Raw genomic sequence first — 5,616 nt, 5'->3', positions numbered from 1 at the left:
GAAAATTTGTTAGATGTACAGTATTGGCACACAGAATAACCAGACGCAGGAGCAAGATGAAAGCAGAATTATTATAAGAATCAACACGGGAACAGTGAAATTATGACCAGAATGATGTACCCAAGGACTGTCATTGCTGATACTATGAAATAGATGCTATTTCTTCTTTTGTTTCTGTGAAGAAAACGATTCAGAAATGGTATTACAAACAATTAGACAATAAACATCCCATGTTTCCCTTTGATCTTTAGAAAAAGGAAGAAAAAAAATTCCAAAGCTCATTCTAGCTTCATGAGACACTATGACGCACCACCTAGCAATGACCCAATGAGCTAGGCAGGGCTACTGAAGTTGAACAAACAAACAAAACAAAACAAATAAACAAAAAAAACCCAAACCAAAACAAATATTCTACAGATACAGAAAAATAACGTTTTGTTACTATATAGAAGAAAGACACGAGTTTCAAGTCTGCTGTGATGGGCGAAGAGCGGGTGTCGATCTTCAGGTCTCTGATATCAGGCAGGGAGGATCTAGCGGGCAGAGGAGACTGGACCAAGCGCATGGCGTCTCAGTGGCAGGGCATGACGGCCTCCATGCGCAGACGATCACTCCTAAAGGAGGAACATCTAGAAAAGGCGGTGACCCGGTCTGCTGAGGGCCATCTGGAGACGGGTCCCCTGGGCTCCCTGTGCAGACCGTTCCAAGGGAGGCTGCCACTAAGAACTGTCAGCCTCAACCTCGGGTCTGGCCCCTCCTGGAGATGCCTGGAAACCCCAGAGCCAGAGCAGCAGCATCTTCGGGCTTCAGCTCGCTCAGCCAAAAGCGCCTTGGGTGCGATGTCCCAGAGAATCCAGGAGTCCTGCCAAAGTGGCACCAGGTGGCTGATGGGCATATAGGTGAAAGTGAGGAAAAAACGAGGAGTCCAGAAGGACAGAGGGTCCTCACCACCCAGTCTGAGCCAGAACACACGGCTGTACAGGCCCAACTGAGGTGTTAGAGTCGGGGACAGCCTCGCCTCTCTGGCCAGATGGGTCTACATGCCCATTGACGTCAGCGGCTAAGGAGGGAGGCTGCCCTCCGGAGCCCCTGTTCCTCCTCAGAACCTCTCTGTTCTCCCAGTGAGTCGGACAGTGACCTAGAGCCTGTGGGGGCTGGAATCCAGCATCTCCAGAAGCTGTCACAAAAACTGGACAAAGCCATGAAGGCTGAAGAGAGTGGTGACATGACCGTCTCCCTTATTTGTGAATGAGGACAGCAGGCATACTACAGGAAACAGGCCCTGTCCAGCCACCAAGCCATCAGGATGTCCGTGCCACCCACCCCATGAACTTCCGGAGGAGGCACTGGGCCACTGCTAACAAGGACTTGACTAAGAAACAGGGCATCCAGAAGCCTTCTATTTCAGCCACATCTGGGCCCATTGATAACCACTGGCCACAGCCCAAGAGTGATTTAAGAAGACCTTGAAGAGGTGATGGGAACTGCCCATGCTCTCCAGGAGGACTCATACAGCACCCTGTTCTTCAGCCTCACAGAGGCCCTTCCATATTAGGAATGTACCTGAAGATGCCAGACAGTTCTGAACCTTGTAACTAAGGCCCTGCAGGAGTCATCCCCCTTTATTTCCAGTGCAGAGATTATTGGGGACCACTTTTACCCCTGATCCCACAGGGTCCCATAGGAAGAGAGGAGATGTTTGTACACTGTGCAAGCCTGAGCTCTTGGGGCCTACTTATCAGCTCAGTGTGGGGAACTGGGGTGTACAGGGAGGGGAATACTGTTCAAGACCAGTTTCTGCTCTCTGTAAATTATTTAGGAAATCTACTATGTCATTTTATTAGAAAGATACCAGTGTGTCAATTTCTAGAGCACATTGCTTTTTTATAATTAAAAACTCACTTTTGAAAAAAAGACAGCTATTATATTAAAGATCATGACATTAATACTATAACTGAAATGGAAGATATCTAGAATGAATATATAAGAATGAAACATGTACTATACAGTGTGTGAGGGATCATCTTAACTGACTTAGTGATGTGAGAAGACTCAATCTGAAAGTGGACATCAGCATTCTCTGGTTTTGTGCCCTGGGCTGTGTAAGAGGAAAGCATGTTAGTTGAGCACTAACCATGTCTGCACTTGTTTTTCTCTGTTCTTAACTGTGGCTGTACTGGGACTTGCCACCTTAAGCTTCTATCACTGTGACTTCACCACAGTGATGGACTACAATGTGGAGTTGTGAGTTAAAATAAGTGTTCTTTCTCTAAGTTGCTTTTTGTCAGAATGTTTTCTTACAGAAATAGAAATGGAACCAGAACACTAGGTTACTTAGCTTATATCAACTACCAACATACAAGGTCTTCTCAAGTAGCTTATCTATTTAGCCTAGGACTAAGTTTAAACTTATGTATGATGAGATCTGGTCTCCAATAGTATGTTATTATGTCTTATTTCCACTGTATCTTTAGACTCCAATTTCTATAGAGATTGACTTTTTCCCATTTAAAAAAAAATCCACTAGAAAGCCTTTTCTCTTTTCTCTGAGAAAACTCTTTCTTCATAAGTCTCCATAAATTTGAATATTGACATTTAGGAATATTAAAGGATTCAATGTTGAAAAGTGAGGTGGGAGATAGAGTGAAGAAGCCATGAGGTACCTTTATATGGTTCTAGAAATAGCAGTTTTAATGGCCACTGAAAAAACTGGATGGCAAATTATCTTCAGAGATTAACACTGACTAGTCTTCTGTGTTTATATGGTTTAATTAGCATTAAATATTTTAGGCTGAAACTTGCAGAATATTTAAATGAAGAGTCATGAAAACTTTCTTCCTACAAAGTAATGACAAAAATCTTCCAACTACTTTGAGAAATTTGACAAGTTCATGCAAAATGGGTAGAAATATTTGCAAGATAGTTAGACCTCTGTATGCACTGCTATAGTTTGAGGCTTCATAGCCTGTGACTAATTTCTGTTAGAGCAGATTTGCAAGTTAAGTGATCTCAATATTGTAGAGAGAGAATGTGATTTACAAAAATTCTTGGGAAAACTGACTCTTGTAAGTGCCATCAGAAACAATTTTAACTTGAGGACAGAAACCAGAGAATGATAACAATGCAGCTATCTCTAGATTATGATGTTCATTATCCTGATTATCAATCAGAGTATGAGATAGATCATCTTCTCAAATAGAAATTTAAGAGAAAGAGAGAAAATTGACATATTCCTTTATATGTTCTTGTACTCTAAGATCATAAGAAAGATTGAATATACTTAGGAGAGACCACAGAAAGATAGCTACCTAGTCATCTGTAACTTAGCAAGGGACCTTTTAGTCTTATAAAGTTAAAGCATATGTATATTTGTAAACTACATCAACTTTGCATGTAGTACTAAAACAATGTACACATTCATCAGCCAAGTATGAAAGCCATATGGCTCAAGTTATCTAGACACAACCTCTGATCAGTTATTGACTGTAACAATTAGCTGTGTTCAGTGATAGCACATCTGTAATCATAAGGATGACTGTCCTTATAGAAGACACAAATTCTACAGAATTAGATCAGAAAATACTAAAAAATAAGTACAAATTAACATTCACTGAGGAAGGAATGAAAATTTAATGGATATCTGCATATAACATAAGCCAGAAAGTACATGTGTGTACCTTTGTGTGTGTGTGTGTGTGTGTGTGTGTGTGTGTGTGTGTGTGTATGTGTGTGTGTTTAAATTAAAAACTCACTAGGAGAAATCCAAAGCAGACTGGTATGAATAAAATAAATGATTAAAAAGCTGAAAATAAATCATTTGTGATTATTGAATATAAAGAATAAGAGGGACAAAACGCAAAAAAAAATTTTTAATGGAGTGTCAGAGATATTTGAATACCACTAAATATATAAGCATACATAATCTTAGAATGAAAAGAGAAAGAGAAAAGCATAAAAAGAAGAAATATTAACTGGAAATTTTCCAACTTGGCCAAAATTAACTCTAATCTATATATACATTTAAAAAAAATCAGTAAATTCTAAGATTAGCTAAAGCACATCATGATCAACTGTAGAATGTTAAAAAAGAGATCTGAAAATAATCAAATAAATGACTTACTGGCTACAAAGGATATATAACAAATGATATTTGTCAAAAGTAGCAGGTTATATGAAAGGGCTTAAAGATATCAGCTATAACAATAATCAACCAAGAATAATATGTTCTAAAAAATATTCTTCAAAGACTGAAATAAAAGTGACATTTAGTAAAATTTTAAATTAGAGCAATAGCTGATACAAAGGTCAGTATTTTTTTTTAAGTTTTAAAAGAAGTACTTCTAGTGAAAATGAAGTACTCTTTATAGAAACTAAGTTCTATGCAAAGAAATAAAAATACTTCTAAAGGTTTTGTCTAGATTATCACAATAGATAGAATAATTCTTTTTAAAAAAAAAAATTATTTATTTTGTATACAGTGTTCTGCCTGCATGCCAGAAGAGGGAGCTAGTTCTCATTACAGATGGTTGCTGGGAATTGAACTCAGGACCTCTGGAAGAACAGCCAGTGCTCTTAACCGCTGAGCCATCTCTCCAGCCCAGAACAATTCTTTTTAATCCTTCTTCTCTAAAATTGTTTAAAATTAAGTTCCAAAGCACAATAGTTTTAAACCTATTTTAAAGTAATTAACACATTGGTTTACATGAACATAATTAAAATAATAAAAAAGAATTCCCAGCTAGGCGGTGGTGGCACATGCCTTCAATCCCCACACTTGAGAGGCAGAGGCAGGTGGATCTCTGTGAGTTCCAGGCCAGCCTGGGCTACCGAGTGAGTTCCAGGAAAAGCACAAAGCTACACAGAGAAACCCTGTCTCGAAAAATAAAACAAAACAAATAAAAAAAAAGGAATTTCCATATTTTTCTAGCACATATCTTTGTCAGAATCTATTTTATGTAACTTTAGAAAGAGTAAAATAGAACAGAGGAACATATTGCAAAAGACATATATCATAAGACAAAATGAAAGTCATATAGCTATCTGTTTTAATAATTACATTAAACATAAAATGATTAAACACCCCAATTTAAATGAAGACATTGTTCACATAGACAGAAACGGATGATGATTATTTTATGGAGAGAATATGTTTCCCTGGGAGGTTTGTCTTGACAGTTGGGTACCTGAATGGCACTACTTTTGGGGGATGGTTGGCTTAGGTAGCGCTCTCATGATCCAGTGACCTCAGAGAAGAGCAGTATCTGGAGATCAAACATTCAATAAATAAGCCTTTTAACAGAATTAACTTACTGATGAATTCTTATCTAAATCAGTTGTTAGAAGATAAGTCCTTTTTGTACAAAGTGGGTTGATGGAGGTGGGGCTTCAAAGGGTGTATCTTGTTTCTGGGTCCATTCTGTGCACTTTTTCTTGGTCAATTTGAGGTGAGCATCTTTCTCTTATCATGCCATTCCATTTTGATATTCTACTACAGCACAAGCCCAGGAACAATAGAACACAGGGCCAGGGGGATGAAACACCAATGACAATGAGCCAAAATAAAACTTTTTGCCTTGTTTTTATTGAATGTTTTGCCACAATCATGAGAGAGGTGAC

The 5,616-nt window shown here is 38.5% G+C and overlaps 1 pseudogene; it reads left to right on the top strand.

Annotated features, from left to right (window-relative positions):
- The first annotated feature begins 563 nt into the window (after positions 1–563).
- Positions 564–1,252, top strand: LOC118585295 (annotated as a pseudogene).
- The last annotated feature ends 4,364 nt before the right edge of the window (positions 1,253–5,616 follow it).

Source organism: Onychomys torridus, chromosome 6, assembly GCF_903995425.1.
Source record: "Onychomys torridus chromosome 6, mOncTor1.1, whole genome shotgun sequence".
Taxonomy (NCBI): domain Eukaryota; kingdom Metazoa; phylum Chordata; class Mammalia; order Rodentia; family Cricetidae; genus Onychomys; species Onychomys torridus.
The sequence above is the reverse complement of the archived record's forward strand: the minus strand, read 5'-3'. Positions and strand labels throughout refer to the sequence as shown.